The 22,240-nt window shown below is 35.8% G+C and overlaps 1 protein-coding gene and 1 pseudogene across 4 annotated transcripts in view; both read right to left on the bottom strand.

Annotated features, from left to right (window-relative positions):
* Positions 1-2,193: 2,193 nt before the first annotated feature.
* The window catches only part of NBDY (negative regulator of P-body association), a 69,013-nt gene continuing 48,966 nt past the window's right edge, over positions 2,194-22,240 (bottom strand). For all 4 annotated transcript variants that reach the window (XR_004952842.1, XR_001599686.2, XR_004952841.1 and 1 more), the window contains one exon: positions 2,194-2,441. The gene's annotated coding sequence lies outside the window, so the exon portion shown is untranslated. The remainder of the gene's footprint in view (positions 2,442-22,240) is intronic.
* On the bottom strand, positions 14,811-18,400 carry LOC107521915 (annotated as a pseudogene).

Below are 22,240 nucleotides of genomic sequence, written 5' to 3'. Positions count from 1 at the left end.
TACATACAGAATAGTCATGGATATATAAAGTGTAGCATAAGGAAAATAGTCAACAATGTTATAAAAATATGTAAGGAGAGAAAGGAGTACTTGATTTAGTGGGCTGATGACTTCATGAGTTTTATAGATTTCTAATCACTATGCTGTACAACTGAAACATATATTATTGTATGCTAACTATAATTTAAAAGAACTAATTGAATTGTACAGTGTAAATATGAGCAACTAATTGTCTATTATACTTCAATAAAGCTGGGGGAAAATTAATGTGTAAAAATACATGCACATATTCTTGGTTTAAAAATATCTGCTCTGCAAAAAGACAATTTCAAGAGAATGAGAAGCGAAGCCACAAGTTGGGGAGAAAATATTTGTAAAAGGACAGTTATTCAAAAATATACAAAGGATTCTTAAAACTCAATAGGAGAATAAACAACTTGATTAAAAATGAGCCAACAACTTTAACAGAGACATCGCTATGATGATATACACAACCAAGAAGCATATGAAAGAATGCTGCACATTAGATGTCATAAGGGAAATACAAATTTAAGCAACAATGAGATATCACTACATGCCTATTAGAATGACCAAAATCCAGAACTCTGACAACAGATAATGCTGGCTAGAATATTGAGCAACAGAAGCTGGTTGTAATGCAAAATGATATAACCACTTTGAAATAGTTGTTGATTTCTTACAAAAGTAAACCAACTCTTACAGTACAGTCCAACAATTGTGTTTTTTAGTATTTACCTCCCAAATTGAAAACATGTCCACACAAAAATCTGCACATGGATGTTTATAGAAGCTTTATTCATCATTCAAAATTAGAAGCAAATAAGTCGTCCTTTAGTAGGTGAATGGATTTATACCTGATACAACCATACAATAGAATATTATTCATTACTAAAAATAAATGAGATATCAAGACATGAAAAGACATGAAGGAAACGTAAATATGTATTACTAAGTAAAAGAAGGCAACATTGATAGGTTCCATACTGTATGATTCCAACTACATAATATTCAGGAAAGGGCAAAACTATGGAGACAGTGAAAAGATCAGTGGTTGCCAGTAGTTGGGGGAGGGGAAGGAAGGGATGAATATGTGGAACACGGAGGATTTCTAGTGTAGTGAAAATATTCTGTGCAATAATATAATCATCTACATTTGTCATTATACATTTGTCCAACCCCATAGAATGTAAATTGCCAATAATGAATCTTAATGTAAACTGTGGACTTTGGGTGATTAAAATTGATCAATGTAGGTCTATCAGTTGTAACAAATATACCACTCTGGTGAGTGATGTTGATAATGGGGGAGTCTATGCATGCATGTGGGCAGGAGATATATGGGAACTGTGTGCTTTACACGAATTTTTCTGTAAACCTAAAGCTGCTTTACAAAAACCTTTTAAACAAAAAAAAAATTAAAAGAGGCAGGAAGTTTTATCACTGCTTAAATTTATGGTATAAGGAAATCTAATTTTTCTCCCATATGATCAGCTAGATGCTCTTAATACAATTTAATGAATAATTCAGCCCTTCCCCACTAATTTGAAATGCCACTTTTGAATTCTTAGATAGGTTTGTCTGTGATTCTGGGTTTTATATTCTGTTACACTGACTTACACACATATTTCTGTGAAAGTAATACATTGTTTTAATTGTATTTTTACTGTATTATTTAATGTCTATAAAGATCCCCCAAAATTAACTTTAATTTTTTTCATCTAATGTTGAACAATCTATGAATTACGTGAACTATTGAAGGTTGCTAAGGTTTTCCCATTTTCCTTGTATTTTTCACCATAACTTTTAATGCTTTTAATTAAGATATTTTATTTATTAAATATCAGTATTTTAGAAATAACAAGCACAATAACTACCTTGACCAGGAAAATTGTTAAGATGTAGAATTAGGAATATCATAGATTATATAGATAAATACCATATAAAAAAGTGAAGAAAATGTTCTGGAAACAATTCTTTTTCAGTTTTTATCATTTAACCTCCCCCCACACACTTTCCTGATATTGTCACACTACAAAGAATTAGTGGATGGTCATTCATAGGAAGGTCATATTTTGACACTAATTTTAGTAATATTTTATATTTGGAATTATAAAATATTTACTGAAAATGCACAATTTACTAGACAGTAGTCATAGAGAACTAACACAGCAATGAGAGATAAAGTTTATTGGGCTCTTAATGGATTTATAGGAATTTAAAGTTATATAGTAAGGACTGGATGTCAACAAAAGAGAACACTGATTGGCTGCTGCAGGACCATCTTACAGGTGTAATTTCCTTTAGTGAGTTCACCATGATCCAGGCCATAGCCTTCAATCTTAGAGGACTACAGCCTGATCTTGATCATGTCCCAGAATTCATCCAAATCAAGAGATGGAACTGCCGATTATATCAAAAGACTGAAAGATATAAAATGAAAAGGACAATTTATTAATTCATATTGAGAAACACAATTATCATACCAATCAGATATGTCTGTTAAGATAACACCCCACTTTCCTTCCTAGAAAGATTCCAATGGAAGCAAAATTATTACAGCATTTCTTCATAAACATTAAAGTCATAGGATACTGATAACTAGCTTCGTGTTTTATACCTGTCATATTTGTCTGCACAATGAAGACTTATCTGTCACACAGACCAGATATTTCCATCACACTAGGCATTTTCCCCACAGAAAAGTGCTGGGATGTCTTCCTCTGTATTTCTTGTTTTTGAGGCTTCCATAATTGGTTGACTGGTTCCATTCTGCTCCCACTACCCCTCAATACATTCTTATATTCTTTAGAAAATCACTATATATTTATTTACACAAATAATACGTGAATATAATTTAACTGCATATAATCCAAACAACATAGACAGAATTACTCTTGCCACCCAACTTCTGCCTTTCTTCAGCCATGTTATCTCCAGAAAACAAAAGTATCAATTCTTTCTAGACCTATTTCTATGTATTTAAATGTACACAAAGAAGATACTGTAATATAGTTTTAGATAAGAGGTTTTGAATGTAAAATAGATCATACCATATACACTATTCTGTAATTTGTTCTAATCCACTTAATGTCTTAATAATTTTTCTATATCAAAATAGATCTATCACAGTATTTCAACTACCTCAAGATATATTATATAACAAAATAATTTATTTAGTCATTCCTTTGTTAAAAAGCATTTAGTATCCTTGAAACTTTTTAATATTATAAACAATGAAGTATATTTGTTCATATGTGGGAGTATCTCCACAGATTCTACACATGAAATATATATCAAAGAGTACACACTTTAAAGTTTTGATGCTGATAACATACTATTAAAATTTAGTCTCTTAAACAGTGTATATTTCACCCATCCTTCCTAAAATTGAAGGTTATGGAGACTTTTGATTGTTGCAAATATGATGGGCTAAAATGGTGTCTCATATTGAATTATATTTCAATGATTAATGATAAAGTTAATTTATTATGATTATTGGCCATTTATATTATGTCTTCTAAGAATTGTCTGTTATTTGACCATTTTCTATCAATATAATGTTTTTGTATTATTATGTGAGTATTTTATATATATATATATATTCTAGAAACTAATAATTTATCCATTATATGTCTTTTAAATCTTACTGTACTATATACAACAATTTTTTTAAGTTTGTTTATAATGTCATCATAGAGACTAAGGTTTTATATACAAATATTTTATGTGCAAAGGTAATAGACATTGAAACAAAAGAAACAACATAAAATATATACGGACAAAATTAATAATCTCCATTCCCAATCTCCAGAGGTTAACAGATGTTAATAGCCTGAGGTGGTAATAACAACAGCACTATGATGATATAGGAATTTCTAGTGCTCTTCCCTAACAGAAACATCAATTTGTACAACACCCCATGAGATACTGACTGCAGATGAGGGATCAAAGAATCTGGGTGGAGAGAAGAAATAGAAAAGATGAACTGAAGAGGGTAGTAAAGAGTTTCACATTATCCCTGTTACCCTTCCCCCAAATCCTGTCACTCACTGTAGCACTGAGAGAAACACTCTCCTAGTGAGAGGAAGAGAGTTAAGTCAATATGTGACTTCACCGTGGACCTTAGCATCAGGCCCAAAGCAGTGCCATGCCAGCCTCCAAACTCCAAGCTTCCAGGCAGCTTCCAAGGACCCACAAACCTGACCCACCCAAGTCCCAAACTGGACCCAGAAGCCACAGGTACCAGACAAGTTCTTAGAGACCCAGGCTCCTGGTCTGTCCTAGTTCCTTGCTGGTCCTTGAAGACCCAGCCTCCAGACCAGCTCTTGCAAGAATAGACTCCAGGCTTGCAGCAGCTCCCATGGGCCAAGTGCCCTGACTCTCCCCAGTGCTAGGCTGGCCCCCAGAAATTCAGTCCCAAAATATGCCCCAGAGCCAGGGTGGCCCCGAATAAGCCTCTTGAGTGGCTTTTCTGGACACTGACCTTCAGCCTGCCATAGCATCAGGCCCAAGAAGACACAGCCTCCAGACCAAATCTCGAGGATGCTGGTTCCTGGCCAGCCCCAGCACCAGGTTAATCCTTGTAAACCTAATCTCTAGGCCAGCTCCTATAGACCCAGGCTCATGGCACACCCCAGTGTCAAGCCAAATGCCATAGACAGAGCCTTCAGGCTGGCTCCTTTGGACCAGAGATCCCAGCTGATTCCTATGAACACAGGACCCAAGCCCATCACCGTGGATTCTGGCACCAGGTCCACAACTAAGCACCAGTCTGTTCCCTAGAGATATAGGCTCCAAGTCTACTACTGTAGACACCAATGCAAGGCCACATGAATCACAAATAAATAAGGAAATATGAAACCACCAAAGGAAACTAATAAAGCTCCAATAATATCTCTAAAGTAATGGAGATCTATGAACTGTCTGACAAAAAGTTCAGAAAAATCCTCAAAGAAATTTGTTGAACAACAGGAAAACACAGAAAACTAAACAAAATTAGGAGGAGGATACATGAACAAAATAAGTTCAACAAAAAATATAAACCATTAAAACAACAGGATTCTGGAGTTAAAGAATGCAATGACTAAAGTGAAGAATTCAATAGACAGCTTCAACATCAGACTCGATGAAGCAAAGAAATCAATGAACTAAACTACAAGATATTTGATATTATCCAGTGAGAGGAATGACAAGAAGAATGAAAATGACTGAAGAAAGTCTATTAATTACGAGATACTATTAAAAGAAGCAATTTACTATAATTTAAATCTTAGAAGGAGAAGAAGAGAATGAGGAAGAATGTTTATTTAGAAAAGACAAAGTGGTTGAGAACTTCTCCAATCTGGATAGATTTGGACATTTACCCTAAAAGTCTCAACCCAAAAAGATCTTCACCAGGACACATTAAAATAAAACCATCTAAGATCAAAGACAAAGAAAGAATTTTATAAGTAGCAACATAAAAAATTCCTCACATACAAGAGAACCACCATATGGCTATCAGTGGATTTTTCAGCAGAAACCTTACAGGCCAGGAGAAATACTATATCAAAATGCTGAAAGAAAAAAAAAATACTGACAACCAATACTTTACCTAGCAAAGCTATCCTTCAAAATAAAGGAGGGATAAACATTTTCCCAGATTAAAAAAAAAGATGTGGGAGTTCATAACCACTAAACTTGCTTTATAAGAAAAGCTAAAGGAAGTTAAGTTTAAATGAAAAGCCATGTCTTTAAGTTGACATGTCAACAAGTATAAAACTCACTGTAAAGCTAAGACTACACAGTCATGTGCTGCATAATGACTTTTTGATCATTTATGAAAATGCATACATGATAGTGGTTTTGTAAGATTATAATGGAATGAAAAATTCCTATTGCAAGGTTGTAGCCATAGTAACATCATAGTATAACACATTATGTGGTTGTGATGATGCTGGTGTAAAGAAGTCCATTGTCCTGCCAGTCATATAAAAGTATAACGTGCAATTATGTAAATTACATAATAATTGATAATGATAAAAATGGTTGCTATTGATTTATGTATTTACCATACCATACTTTTATTTTATTTTAAGAAGTACTCTTTTGACTTATAAAGTTTGCTGTCAAACAGCATGCCATATTATGCCAGCAGCAGCTTCATGCGTCTTATGTTTACTGTCTTTTGATTGCATCATTTTCTCTTGTGCTTAATTAAATCTTGTGTTGTTTTATACATTAATAAGCTACACAACTTATCGCATGGGAGAAATAGGCTATACCATAGAGCCTAGGTGTGTAGTAGGCTGCACAATCTAGATTTGTGTAAGTACAATCTATAATGTTCACACAATGGTCCCTAACAACACATTTCTTGGAAAGTATCCCCATCTTTAAGTGCCACACAATTGTAGTCAAATTCAGAATACTCAAATACTGTCACAGTGATACATAAATCAATTTTAACTCTGATATAAAAGGTAAGAGAAAAAAGTGTTAAAGATAATTACAGCTACAATAATGTGTTACTGAATACACCATATATAATATATGTAAATTGTGACATTAATAACACAAAATGTGTGGAATTTAAATTGTACAGTTTTTATGTAGTTCAATTTATCACTTTAAAATATACTGTTATGTTTATAAAACACTTTAGTTAAACCTCATGGTAACAACTAACAAACTTGTAGATTTTTTTTTTGAAAAAGAGAAAAGAATCAATATAAACCACTACAAAAAAAATCATCAAACCACAAATGAAAAGAGCATGACAGAAAGAAAGGAACTACAAAAGAGTCCAAATACAATTTTTAAAATGACAATAGTAAATCCTTTGCTAATAATAATTAGGTTTCAATGTAAATGAATTAGATTTGGGAAGACACATCAGCATCATGGTGGTATAAGGCATCCTTTTCTGTTCCACTGTAAAAAGAAAAAAATTCTGCATTGATTCAAACACAAAAGTTCTTTTAAGGGAGCTGTGGAATCCACCACTTTAAGCCAAGGGACCCAGCATGAGTGTCCCCAACTCAAGCATTATTAACAGGCAGACAACCTCAGTTCCAGCTGTGGACCCTGCAGTTATTGGTGAACTGGCTCCAGTCCCTCTTAGCCAAACTCAGGGAGTCCCTAAAGAATACTGAATTAGATAATCATCCATAGATGAGAAGGCCTTTATGGATATCCAGGTATAGAGAGAAGTTCCAACACTCCGTTGAAATGAAAATGAATACAAATATGAATGCACTGGAATGGACAAGAGAAATAGTTATCTTTATCTGTGTCACCCCTCATCCCAAGTAGCAAAGCTTGAGGAAAAGAGAGATCTTTGTTATCCCATGAAAGAGTGAGAATGTGAGTGAGCATCCAGGTTCCCCAGCTGTGCAGAATGCTGCCAAAGGGGATAATTTCTCTCTAACCTATCCAGAGTACAGAATCATGAGCTATGTGAAGCAGAGACAGGAAGAAGCAAGTAGAGCAGCAGACAGGACACTTAGAGACATTAAAAGGATACATATTCTACTAAATAAATTGAAGATTCCATAAAATAGCCTGCTGATGAGACGTTTGGAAAGCCTCACCCACAGATACCTCAAATTGGCACATGGGCACCCACTGACCCACATTTCCCCAACGCACATCCTCTGCCATATGACTGGCTCCTATGTGCTCCAGATGGCATTGTTAGAATGGGCTTTGACAGATGGTTAGTGAGCACATGTAGAAAGCTGGTCAAATTTCTAGGCCTAGAAGGGATGAAAAACGAGCTTTAGCACAATATTTGAGAAAACGAAAGAGAGGCTGTCATTACTCAGCCTAGGGAATTGTAGGATCCAGAGAAAACATTCGAGATTAAAAATTCTGGTACTATAAAAGGCAAGAACCATGGAACAGGTGTACAAAGAGAATGTCTGACATAGCTTCAAAATCACTAGCAGGGATAAGAGAAGGTGTCTCTCTCCTAAAGGTGGTAGTTAGGTACTTCTTCAACGCAAAAATAGAACCACAAAACTTCAAAGAACCTAAAAATAAGGTAACAAACACGGCAACACAAAAGAATCACAATAACCTTCCGGTAATTGAACCTAAAGACATAGAGATCTGTGGTTTACAAAACAAAACAAAACAAAAGATGCAAATGGTGGTTTTAAGGAAACACAATGACCTACAAGAAAACACAGGAAAACAATTCAATGAAATCATAAAAATGATACATGACCAAAAAAAGAAGTTAAACAAAAAGACAGAAATCATATAGGCTAGGCAGGAGATCTGTCCAGGTGCTCTGGCCTAATGGCAAGGTCAGTGCAGTGCATTCCAAGCCGCATGGCCCAGAGCCCATTTCAGCTCTGAAAAAAAGGGAGCCAGCAGGAACAATAAGGCATTTCTGCAGCCAATGGCCTCACCATCTGGAACTGTGGCAACCCAATAAGCAAGCATCCAAGAAGCCATAAGCACCCCCCTCAATCCAGCTGCAACAAGCAGGCCAAATCTACCCAGCACATACAGTATACATAGTAGTCACTTCTACACAAGGCCAAGTTTTCAAGACTAGGAGAGACAGACATTTTGGCTAATTCATATAAACAAATACAGAAAGCAAAACAAAATGAGAAAAGGAAAATGTCTCAAATGAAGGAACAAGAAAAATCCCCAGGAGGAAAAAAAGAAACTAATGAAATAGAGATAAGTAATTTCCCTGATAAGGATGCTCACTAAACTTGAGTGAAATAGAGGAACTTAAGAAGAACTTCAACAAACAAAAAGTATAATAAAAATCAAAAAGAGCTGAAGAATACAATATCTGAAATGAAAAAATAAATTAGAAGGAATCAACTGTAGATTAGCTAATACTAAAGAATAGATCAGCAAACTGAAAGACAGACTAGCAGAAATCAAACAATTGGAACAACAAAAAAACATAAATAAAAAAAATAAAATGTGAATAGTTTAAGAGGTCACAGGGACAACATCAAACATATCAACAGAAATCCCAGAGTGAGAATGAGAAGAAAGAACGGATCCGAAAGTTTATCTGAAGAAATCATGACTGAAAACTTTCCTACTTTGGGAAACAGACATCCATGTCTAGGAAGCACGGAGAGTACCAAACAAGATGAACCAAAAGAGATCTACACCAAGACATATTGTAATTAAAATAGCAAATGATAAAGATAAAAACTTGAAGGTTGGCTTCCAGTCAAAATTGTGGAGCAGGTAAATGTTGTGCTTGCTTCCTCTCACAACCACATCAAAATTACAACTAAACTGCAGAACAACCATCATTGGGAGTCGCCTGAAGTCTAGCTGAACGCAAGTCTTACAACTAGGGATACACAGAAGAGGCCACCTGGAAACTGGAAGGGGCAGAGAGACTCAAAATGGGCTGCTCCTACACTCACGTGTGGCAGTTGAGAATCAGGAGAAATATCTCAGCTGCAGAGGTCCCCCAGAAAAGCCTCACACTGGGCTCCCCAGTCCAGGGCTCCAGTGCCAGGGAAATTAGTCACCATAAGTTCTGGCTATGAAAACCAGTGGAGATAGGACCAAGTGAGACGAAGGGCTGAGGGAGTCGCTGAGTTTCCTCTTAAGGGGCCCACATATGAACTTATTCGGTGACGGACTCACTGGCTCTGAGCTCCAGCTATCAGGTCACAGCTTGAAAAGCATCAGGGACATATGGAGAGGAAATGAGTAGTCTGGCTTCAGAGTGAGGGCTAGAGGGGCAACTTCCTCCCAGACAGAAGTACTGGCAGAGGGCTTTGTTCCTTTGTTGAACCCTCCCCCACTCAAGCTTGCAGACCCAGGCAGGAGCCATATATGAATCTCCATCAAAGTGGCTAACACTGGTTGCTCCGCCCTAGTGATTTCCTAAGACCTGACCTCTCTCAATGTGCAGGCCCACGCAAGCTGATTCCACTGGATTTTCCATACAAACGACCTGTCTTAGCTCTTGCTGCAAACTTTCCTAAAATCTCTCAAAGGTTCACAAAGTCTAAACAAGCAGCATCTGGCTTCAGTATTCTCTGTACCTCTTGCTGAGCAACCCCAAGCCCAACACTAGCAGAAGCTGGCTTTGGTTTGCTGCTTGGTCTCTCAAGGCACTTCCAAGCCCAGTGTGAGTGGTGGCTATCTGCATATTACTTGGTGGCTCATGCCAGATAATCCTGAGCAGGGCACAGGCTACAGCTGGACTTGGTCTGCAGGAGGGCATGTCCCAGGAGGCCCTGGCCTGCACACCAGGTGGCCAGCTTCCGTCTGAACTAGAGTACCACCAGGGTCACATCTGAGAATGACACCCACAGAGGGCAGACAGGGCAGGCACTAGAGCCCTGCTAAAGTGAATCCTCATCTGTAGGATCAGCCCCTATACAACATCTCCTTCACTGGTCATGGCCAGCCATCACAAATAATCAGCCTGAGGGTCAATCCCTCTCATTGAGGAGCAAACAGCAACCAAGGCTCAACTACAAAAGGAGAGCACACACAACCCATACAAGACATGTACCTGGAGCACCCAGCTCAAGTGACCGGGAAAGACTGTGCCACTGGGACTCACAGACACCTACTACATAAGGCTACTCTACTAAAACCAGAAGACATAGCAGCCCTATCTACTACAAAGAAACAAACACAGTGTACAGGCAAAATAAGAAGATGAAGAAACACATCTCAAGTGAAAGAACAGAACAAAGTTCCAGAAAAAGAACTGAACAAAATGGGGATGAGCAATCTACCACATGCAGAGTACAAAACACTTGGTATAAAGATGTGCAATGAACTTAGGGGAAGAATAGAGGAACTCAGTGAGAAAATTAACAAAGAGATAGAAAACATAAAAAAAAACAGTCAAAAATGAAGACCATATAATTGAAATGAAGAATACATTACAAGGAACCAACATTAGCTTAGATGGAGAAGACTAAAACAGTGATTGAGGAGATAGGGCAGCAGAAAACACCCAATCGGAACACCAACAAGATAAAACAATCCAAAAGAAAATGAGGATAGTTTAAGGATCCTCTGGGACAACATCAAGCATATCAACATTCACATCATAGGGATAACAGAAGAGAGAGAGCAAGGAACTGAAAACCTATTTTAAGAAATAATGACTGAAAACTTCCCTAACCTGGTGAAGGAAATAGACATACAAGACAAGGAAGTACAGAGAGTCCCAAAAAAGATGAACCCAAAGAGGCCCACACCAAGACACATCATAATGAAAATGCCAAAGGATAAAGATAAAGATTATTAAAAGCAGCAATTTAAAAAAAGCAGTTAGTTATCTACAAGGGAGCTCCCATAACTGTCAGCTGATTTCTCAGCAGAAACTTTTCAGGTCAGAAGGGATTGGCAGGAAATATTCAAAGTGATTAAAGCAAGGACCTACAGCTAAGATTACTCTACCCAGCAAAGCTATCATTTAGAATTGAAGGACAGATAAAGAGCTTTTCAGACAAGAAAAAGCAAAAAGATCAAAAATATAAATAATAGAATGTCAATAACTACATCTCTAGCAACAATTACTTTAAATGTAAATGGATTAAATGCTCTAATCAAAAGATAATGTGGATGAATGGATAAGAAAACAAGACCCTTACATATGCTGCCTACAAGAAACTCATTTCAAATTGAAAGATATGCACAGAGTAAAAGTAAAGGGATGAAAAAAAAGAAGTTTCATGAAAATGAAAACAAAAAAAATCTGGAGTAGCAATACTTATACCAGACAAAATAGACTTTAAAACAAAAGCTAAAACAAGAGACAAAGGAGGACCCAGTTATCCCACTTCTGGGTATTTATCTGAAGAAACCCAAAACACCACTTTGAAGGGACATGTGAATCCATGTTAACTGCAGTATTATTTACAGTTGCAAGATATAGAGGCATCTTAGGTATCCATTTAACGGATGAATGGTAAACAAGAGGTTGTGTATATATGACAAACCACAGCTAATTGCATACTCAGTGGTGAAAGCAGAAACTCCTTCTAAGATCAGGAACAAGAAAAAGATGCCCATTATCACCATTCTATTCAACATAATATTGGAAGTCCTGACCACTGTAATTAGTCAAGAAAAATAAAAGGCGTTCAAATTGGAAAGGAAGAAGTAAAACTGTTACTATCTGCAGATGCCATGAATACTGTATCTAGAAAACTCTAAAGACATCACTAAAAACTATTAGAATAAATGAATTCAGTCAAGTGCCAAGATATAAAATCAATATACAGATACCAGTTGTGTTTCTATACTGATTCTATATTGTGTTTCTATACTGACTCTATTCTATTCTATATTGATACACCAATAACAATCAGAATGAACAATTAAGAAAACAATCTCACTTACAATTGCATTAAAAAAATATAAAATATCTAGGAATAAATTTAACCAAGGAGGTGAAAGAGCTATACTCCGAGAACTACTGGAAACTGCAGAAAGATATTGAAGCAGACAGAAATATATGGAAGGATATACCATGGTCAAGGATTAGAAAGATCAGTATTATTAAAATGTCTTTAATACCTAAAGCAATATAGAGATTCAATTCAATCCATATTAAAATACCAACATTCTTCTCAGAACTAGAATTAATCATAAAATTTATATGGAACCACAAAAGACAATGAATAGCCAAAGTAATCTTGTGAAAGAAAAAGTTGTAGTTATCAAGCCCTCTGATTTAGAACTATACTACAAAGCTACAATAATCAAAACAGTATGGTACTGGCAGAGAAACAGGTGAACATAAAACTGGAATAGAATAAAGAGGTCAGGAAAAAAATCTGTTATATAGTAAATTAATCTGTCAACAAAGGAGGCAAGAATATACAGTGGAGTATATAAAATCCCTTCAGTAACTGGTGTTGAAGCAACGCTTTACTATATACTAAAAGGTGGAAAGGTCCTAATTGTCTGCACTGGTGTCTTCCATATGTGAGAACTGGGTCCAGCCTAGACAGAAGCCCTGCATAAAAACACAAGAAAAAGGAGCAGTTTACAAAACAAAGCACCAACATTAGATCACTAGGTCTGGTTTTAACAATGTGGGTTAAAAGAGTAAACTAGATACCTAAGATGTCTGAATACAGCTCAGAGTCCTTCAGTTTATAAGCTAGTTCATTATCTAACTAAGAGCATTGCAGAGCAATGAGAAGTGAAGTCCCCTAAAAGGAGCTCAATGCAGCCATCACATGCCATGTTCCTTGATCGCAGAGGAAGTATTTGAGTCATCCAAACCTCTCTCAGAAAATGAATTCAGTTTTCCATGGGGCACAACCCTTTTGTTCAATAAAAGTTAGTTTTAAGTCTTCAATTTTCTGTAGTCTACAATGTAACATCATATTAAGCATTCTAGTGTACCATTTTCAATTTTAAAATGGCAAGTCAACTATGTACCTACATAAAATATTTGCATGACTCTACTGCCATCTTAGGGCTTTTCACTAGGAAATAATCCCAATGAGAAACCACGACTACATTATATAACACAGTCATGAGCCAAGCTCACCAGTAAAATGAATTACCTTTTGGTGTAACAAATATAAAATCATATTTATACATAGACACATGAAAGGGGAAAAAACAGAGGAAAAGGAGCAAATTTGGGGAAATTGTGTGAAGGATGCTACATCACATGAAACTACTTGAGATTTTAGAGCAATAGTAATTTCCAGACCTTTACATACTATTACTTGCTTACAATTCAATTATTAGAACAGCCAGAAAATAGTCTCAATGCAGAATAAAGGAAGATAAGAAAGTCAGGACAAGGATTAAGCAATTATCTTCAGAGAAGATTCCATGTTGATGCGAAGGCTTGCATGCCCAAGTGCTATGTGCTCTCTTTTTTGATTGCTCCAAGAAGTGATTATCATATATAATTGTCATCTGACTGGCTTAAATAGTTAAGGCAGTATGGAAAGGTAAAAGAGTGGTTTCACACCCTCATGTGCTTCTCAAATAAAATTATGGGCTTGTCCATGGATAGCTCTCTACATGTGAAAAGACCAGCTATTGTATGTAACATGCAACCACTAGAGACCCAGCCCAAAGCTGAATAACTCCACAGGCACACATACCACCTTAGCTAGGCAACCTGAGAGGCTATCTAGAGATAAACTCAGGTTCTCAAGAACAGCTGGATGATGAAAGGTTCCAAAATAGGCCCACATGTCACCTAGATAGAGGTCATTTCAATTTTCAATTTTCATTCCAAATTTTCTAACTTTGGGAAAAAGCATGATAATTATTTGGCCTCAAGTAGAATTGTGTTAGCAAGTCATGTTGACAATGTGGAGAAAAACCTAAAAAACCCTGAAAAGTCCCGGCCAAGATATCCAAATGGCACTTGCTAACATTTTTTGAGGTACCTGTGTGGGAGAGCTCAAAATTACTCTTGCACCAAAAATAAGTGTTCCCAGTCTTCACATTCTAAGACTAATCTTGTAAGCTGAGTGAAGCAGGAAGTAAGAACATCAAACTGACAGCATATTCTTGAGTTAAAAAAAAATAAACTTAATCTGTGATTCTGCCTGTTTTCTTAATTATCATCCATATAAAGAAGTATAAGCTTGATCCTGGTCTCTCAAGGCCTCTTCTATTTTGTTGATGGCAGGACTCGATGTCTCTGTGTCAAGAGCACAGAGAGCACAGCTGTGACAAGATTGTGAAGCATCAGCACACACTGAGTTACTCAAAGCTGGAGGTCTTTAATCAGCTCATGATTTCTCTTGGCCTTTACATTGTAGGTTTTCAATAGATGTTTGCTGGCCCTCGAATGTTCATGGTAAAGAAGCTACTACTGGCTGGACCATGCTGCACCCATTAACCTTTTCTGAGACTATATTTTACAGTTTCTTAATCCCAACAAAAGTCACCGATCCAAATATCCTTTAAGAATTACCTCCTCTCAGTTTAAGCCTTAAGAGGAAAACCACTGCTTCTTGATCCCAGGTTTTTATGAAAATTAAAATGGTGATAGGATTTGAATTTGGAATAGAAATAGCTTTTTTTTTTGCTCTCCATGCCTTTTCTCCTTTACTGCCTTTTGATTCAGACATCTTTAATTAATTGAGCAGACCTGAGCCTGAAAAAGGAAGGTTTTTTCAAAGCCCATTCTCATTTAATCAGCATTCCAGAGTTGGATCCCTCACTGGCCCTAATATCTCCCCAGGCTTGGCATCGCGTCAAATGCTTTCTCTCATTTTGCATTCGGGAGTCTAGAATCTTAAGGTGCTGGTAGTCCCTGGATGGCTTTCCTGTAACCTATTATAAATTGCTAATATTAGAAGTTTGCCCTATTATATAGACTCAAACATCTTCTAGTGGATATCCATCCCATGACACTATGACATATTCTCTTATTAAAATAATACTGTGTGTTAAACTTCTCTAAGAGAGTAATGATTTATTGCCATGGTGGTGATGCATGCCAAGTGGTTTCTGGAATATTTACATCCTGTATCTGTCACCAATTATACAATAACTGCTTAAATGACTCTTCCAAAGTAGGTCTCCTAGTCCCAAAATTATATACACTATTTTTAGTCAAATTTGGCTTGTTTATATGTGACAAAACTTAGAAAAATGTTCATCAAGTAAAAGTTGGAGATGTAGACAATAGTTTCTAATACATCTTTTCCACTTTTATAACAGCTCAAGTCTACAGCTTGAGTGATGGTCCAATTATACTCCACTGAAAGGTAAGTTAAATTAATCTTTCGGTGAAGGCTGGTAACAAAGGCAATAACACTGAAGAAGTTACTGGAATTTGGCTAGGGAACACAGCTATTCAGAGTGGAACACTACTTTAGAATCTCACACACATAATAAGCCAGTAAGATTTTTGTACAAATTGAGAATATGTTAAGGTTTTTAGCAAAAACTCAACTATACTTATTACCTAACATCCCATCCTTCCTGTCTGCATTTCATGTACAAATGTCTTTGTGGTGGATTTTTCCAGAATTTTCTCAAATCCTTTTCCATGGACATTTCCTGCCCCATTCCTGCAGGTCCTCCAGGATGCCAAGCCAATATACTCACTTCTAAGTGAGGTGCCAGGCCACAGAGAATGAGGGGAGGGAGTCCTTCAGCAGTGTGTGGGGAAGTGGCTCTGAGTTCTTCAAGTATCGGCTAGCTTAGGCGGTTTGCTTCCCAAGTTTGATTGCTCCATTGTTTCCATTCTCATGGGGGTCCAACGGTGGGTTCTAGATACTCTGAAAGAGCTCTTCGATATTAATAGCAGTTTTGCACTTGTTTCGACCACCATGGCACCTACGGATTCACATATTCCTTTGCATCCTTCAAAGGAACCTCCCTAATATCTGAGGGATCACATTTGTTCGCAGTAATAGCCATTAGAATGTTTTCTGGACCATGTTCTTTCAGTTTGCCAATTCTTCAAGGTAAGAAATGACTCCTATTTGGTAACATCATACACTATGACATCTGCAAAATGATAGTACATGGGAGCCAGTGAATGAAACTGTTCCTGATCAACAGTGTCCAAGATGAGAAACTTATGAAGTTCATTTCCATAAGGCACAGTTTTGGTCATAAAAGATACCCCAGTGTCAGGCTGATGTTGTAGTCAAAGTGATCCTGGAAAAATTGACATGCAATACTTGATTTCCAAAATCTTTTGGCCCTCAAGGAGACACACTGAGCTCCTGTATGGCTCTCATGTGCTCCAGGCATCAGGCGGGGGCTCAGCATCCTCAGGAGCCAGGCCTTGCCACGCCCACACCAAGTTAGCATACATACTCCAGTCTCCAACTTTCCCTTTTGGTGCCCTAGGGCAGAACGACCCCAGCTGATACTTCTGGGCTGCAGGGAGCCTCAATAACTCACTTTCAACAAAAAGCAGGTAATCCAGAGAGAAAAATTAGTAATGAAATATTTCATTTAAATAACACATTAGACCAGATTGAGTGAACAGACATTTATAAGACATTCTATTCAAAACCAGGATACACATTTTTATCAAATCACATGGAACATTCTACAAGACATCGTATTTTATGAAAGAAAATACTTCATAATTGAAGAAAATTAAAATATCAAAAATATCTCAGTGTAAAAAGTAACAACTACTACTACTTTTCAAATATATAAACATGCATGCATACATACATACATACATACATACATACATACATACATCTAGGCAACTTCTCCCCCTTAGAGCAATGCTGTTCCCAATCATTTCTTATTCCGTGAATATCTTATTTTGAATAAAAAGTTACTAAACCCATTTTTAGGGCAACATTTTTTACCTGACAGACAAATCTTCCAAATTTTCTAATATCATCTCCTTTCTCAAAAATTGAAATATATGTCTATGGAGAAATCTATCTTTGAGGAAATACAATGCTATATTGAGACTTTTACTTTTTAATTATATTAGGAGCAATTTCTTCTTTTTCTCATTACCACTTTCTTAGTTCTTTTTCCCTTCTTTTTATTTCTCATTTGATTTTTCTCATTTTTATACCTCACTTATGCATATCATTTCTCAGTAGCTTAACATAGTTAACACTTAAGTCTTCTCAACAGTCTAGAAGGAATGCATTCCATTGTGCAAAAGAAGCTTTCGCCAAGGAAGCCAAAGAAGACACAAAAGGATTTATAGAAACACCTATTTTCCTGTCATTATATGCCTGAAGGGAACTTGCTGCCTAGAAAAAAAAATCTATTTAGTTTTACAGTATAACTAGTTATGAGCTTAGACCAAAATCGCTAACGTTCAAAGAATCATATTATGTCATTGACTAGAGCCATCTTTCATTTTTAAGAATTGATATAAGCTTCAGGTAGCTGTAGAGTCCATTTGCCCACTGTATACAATAGTTTTATATAAGTTAAAAAGCCAAAGGCAATGAAGGGTTGATTCAGAATGGTCCAGCATTTGACATATCGCCAAAGGCTGTCCTACAATACAGCTTCTAACAAAACTAGCTGTCCCAACCCCTGGTGATAGAATTGTGTACCTTTTTACAAGACAAAAAAATCTTATCAGATGACAATGGTATAAAAGTAGAAATCAATTACAAAAAGGAAACTAGAGAATTCACAAATATGTGGAGCCTAATAACATGATACTTAAAAACCAATGGGTTAAAGAATAAACGAAAAGAGAAACTTAAAAAAAAACTTGAGACAAATGAAAACTGAAATAAAACATACTAAATTTTCTGGGATGCAGTAAAAGCAGTTTTAATAAAGAAGTTCATAGTAATAGACACTAATGTTAAGAAACAAGAAAGATCTCAAATTAACAGGACAATTTTACACCTCAAGGAACTGAGAAAAGAAAAAAAAACTAAGCCCTTTTAGAAGGTAAGAGACAACAAAGATTAGAGTGAAAAAAATGAAATAGACACCAGAAAAGAAAATAGAAAAGATAAATAAAACTAAGAGCTGATTTTTTGAAATGAAATATAGAATAGACAAACTTTTAGCTATACTCATAAAGAAAAAGAGAGAAGGCTCAAATAATAAAATTATAAAGAAGACATGTTATAGTAGATATTATAGAAATATAAAGAATCCAAGAGACTATTATGAGCAATTTTCCAACAAATTGGAAAGCGTAGACTAAATTGATGAGTTCCTGGAAACATACAATCTTCCAAGAATGAATAAGAAAAAAAATACAAAAATTGAATTATAATTACTATGAAGGAGATTAAATCAGTAATCAAAAGCTTCCACAAAAACAAAAGTCCAAGACAACATGGCTTCATTGTTGGATTCAACCAAATATTAAAAAAGACAAATACAATCCTTCCTAAGCTTTCCAAAAAATAGAAGAGAATGGAGCATTTCCAAACTTATTTTGTGAGGTAAGTATTATCCTGATGCCAAAACCAGAAAAGGAAACGGCAAGAAAATTATTTTCCAAATATCACTGATGAATATACGCATGAAAATCCTCAACAAAATATTAACAAACTGAATTCAGTAGCACATGAAAGTGATCATATGCTAGGATCAAGGAGGATTTATTTCAGGGGTGCAAGGGGTGTTTCAACATCCACAAAAGAATCAACATGATACACTATAGTAACAAAATAAAGTATAAGATCATATAATCAACTCAATAAATGCAGAAAAACAATTCGACAAAACTAATCATCCATTCATGATAAAATAAAAAACTCAACAAAGTGGCTAAAGTGGGAATGTACCAAAACGTAATAAAGGCTATATATGACAAGCCCATAGCTAACATTATACTCAGTGGTGAAAATCAGAGCTTTTCCTCTAAGATCAGGAACAAGACAAGGATGCCCCACTCTATCCACTTCTATTTAACATAGTATCATAACTTCTATCCAGACCAATTAGGCAAGAAAAAGAAAAACATAGAAATTCAAATTGAAAAGGCAAAAGTAAAACTGTATTTTCAGATTACATATTACATATAAAAAACCCTAAATGGTTCAAAGTCCACAAATAAATCAACATGATACACATTAATAAAACAAAAGAGAAAAATAGGATCATATCAATAGATACATAAAAAGAATATGACAATTTCAACATCCATTTATGATAAAAACTCTTAACAAATTTGGTATAGAAGAAAAAATACCTCAACATAATAATGGCCATATGTGACAAAGCACAGCTAGTAACATACTCAGTGGTAAAAAGCAGAAACACCTTATTCTAAGATCAAGAACAAGACAAGGATGCCCACTTATCACCACTTCTCTTCAACATACTACTGGAAGTCCTACCCACAGCAATTAGTCAAGAAAAATAAATGGATAGAATTCAAATTGTAAATAAAGTAAAACAGTCACTATTTGCACATGACATTATACTTTATAGTAACCCTGAAGACTTCACACACACAAAAATTTAGAACCATTAAATGAATTCAGTGAAATCACAGGACACAAAATTCATATACAGAATTAGATTTTGTTCCTATACATTAATGATGAGCTATCAGAAAAATAAATTTAATAAATCCCATTTAAAACTTCATTAAAATATAAAATGCATGGGAAATTTAACTGAGGTGAAAATCTCTACTAAAAACCTATAAATGATTGAAGAAAGGAATTGAAAGTGACACAAAAGAACAGCTATACAATATTCATGGACTAGAAAAATTAATATTGTTAAAATGCTCATACTACCTAGAGCAATCTACAGATTTAATGCAATGCCCACCAAAATATCAATTTCACAAAATAAAAACAAAAAATCACAAAAACCTGAATATCTAAAGAAATCATGACAAAGAACAAAGCTGGAGATATCACACTCCCTCGTATCAAACTATACTATAAGGCTATAGTAATAAAAATAGTGTAATACTGGCATGACAAAAACATAGTAAAATGGAACAGAACTAAGAAACCAGAAATAACCCTACACATATGTGGTCATTTAATATATGACAAAAGAGGCTATAATATACAGTGGGAAAAAGATGGTTTCTTCAATTAATAGAATTGGGAAAAACTAGAAATATACACACCAAAAAAAAATAATTCTGGAGGATGTCAGAAACATGGCGAGTGAGAGACATCTCAGATCTCTCCCATGAAATTACAATAAGCTGAACATCTAAAACTCAACAAAAAAACACCAAAACTTCACTCCAGCACGCCTGAGCGTGGGATTTGTGCACTAAAGCTACTACAGGTTAGAACCCAGGCTGTCAGGAGGTGGACTTGGACAAACAAAGACACTGCCTCTTACAGCCAGACCTCCCTGTAAGAGGAGGACGGAGAGGAGAAGGTGAGGTGAGTTCCATGAAAAGACCTACCTGGGAGAGTTGTGAGTTCCACTTGGCTGGCAGCAGTGCCCAGTCTCCAGGGCAGAAACCGGAGAAGTGAGGATGGCAGACAAACAACAGTATATTTTAGCAGCTGCAGTTGCAAAATGCAAGGATGAGCCACATTCTCCATTCCCCAAACCAAAAGCCCCTTTTCCCCATATCCTCTGTGATCAAACACTGAGGAGCCACAGGGGAATCGGAGCAAACACTTCTGAAACCGTCACTAGCATTGACGAGGATGGAGACTGAGGGTAGCAAGCATGACTGAATATATATAAGAAAAAAAAAGCGTTATAAAGACTTTATATAAAGCAAAGACCTAAGAGGTTTAGAAACGACCTACTGGAAACCAAAATAAAAACAACTTCTTTATAACAGACTAAAGAGAGAGTTTTATACAATAAATCTCCTTCCTGGAAAAAATAAAGCAGAATACACTTCCATTAATGCGCAGGTGGAAAAATAGTCCATTAAACACCATAATAAACACCCGAAGAGACAAAGCATCTCAGAAGGAAAGAGAAAATTCTCCAGAAAATAAGCTTACAGACATAGAAATATGTGATTTAAATGACAGAGAATAAACAAGGTACTTCTGAAAAGAACTCAAAGAGATACAAAAAGATTCACATCAAAAATTTCAGAAATTGAAGAAACAACTAGATGAGCAGAATGAGTCCTTTAGCAAGGAGACTGAAACCCTCAAAAAGAACCAAATAGACCTTCTGGAGATAAAGAACACACTGCAAGAGTTGAAAAATGAAATAGCAAGCTTGGGAAATAGAGTCGACCAAATGGAGGAAAATATCAGTAATATCAAAGACAGATATATAGAATTAAATCAGAAGGAAGAAGAGAGAAACCAAAAAATGAAAGATAATGAAAGAGAAATTCAAGAACTAGCTGATAGCATCAGGAGAGGAAACAAAGGAATAATGAGAATTATCGAAGGCAAGGAAAAGGAGCAGTGATTAGAAAGCATTTTTAGACAAATAGTGGACAACAATTTCCCAAATCTAAGGAATAATGTGGAGCTTGGAATTCAAGAGATCAATAAAACACCCAATTATCTCAACTCAAAAGGGAATTCTCCAAGACACACTGTGTTAAAATTATCAAAAATCAACAACAAACACAGAATTCTCAGGGCAGACAGTATCCTACAAAGGAAAACCCATTAGATTATCATCAGACTTCTCAGCACAAACCTTACAAGCCAGAAAAGAGGAAATCAAATATTAAAACTAGTAAATGAAAGGAACAATCAGCCAAGAAAAATGTATACAGTAAAGCTCTCTTTTAGATATGAAGGAGAATTAAAGACCTTTCTAGACATACAAAAATTGAGGGAATTCTCCACTACAAGGTCTGCATTACAGGAAGTACTAAAAGGGGTCATCTCACCTAAACCAAAATGAC

Source organism: Rousettus aegyptiacus, unplaced genomic scaffold (genome assembly GCF_014176215.1).
Source record: "Rousettus aegyptiacus isolate mRouAeg1 unplaced genomic scaffold, mRouAeg1.p scaffold_m13_p_9, whole genome shotgun sequence".
NCBI classification, from domain to species: Eukaryota; Metazoa; Chordata; class Mammalia; order Chiroptera; family Pteropodidae; genus Rousettus; species Rousettus aegyptiacus.
This window is presented reverse-complemented; position numbering and strand designations above follow the sequence as displayed.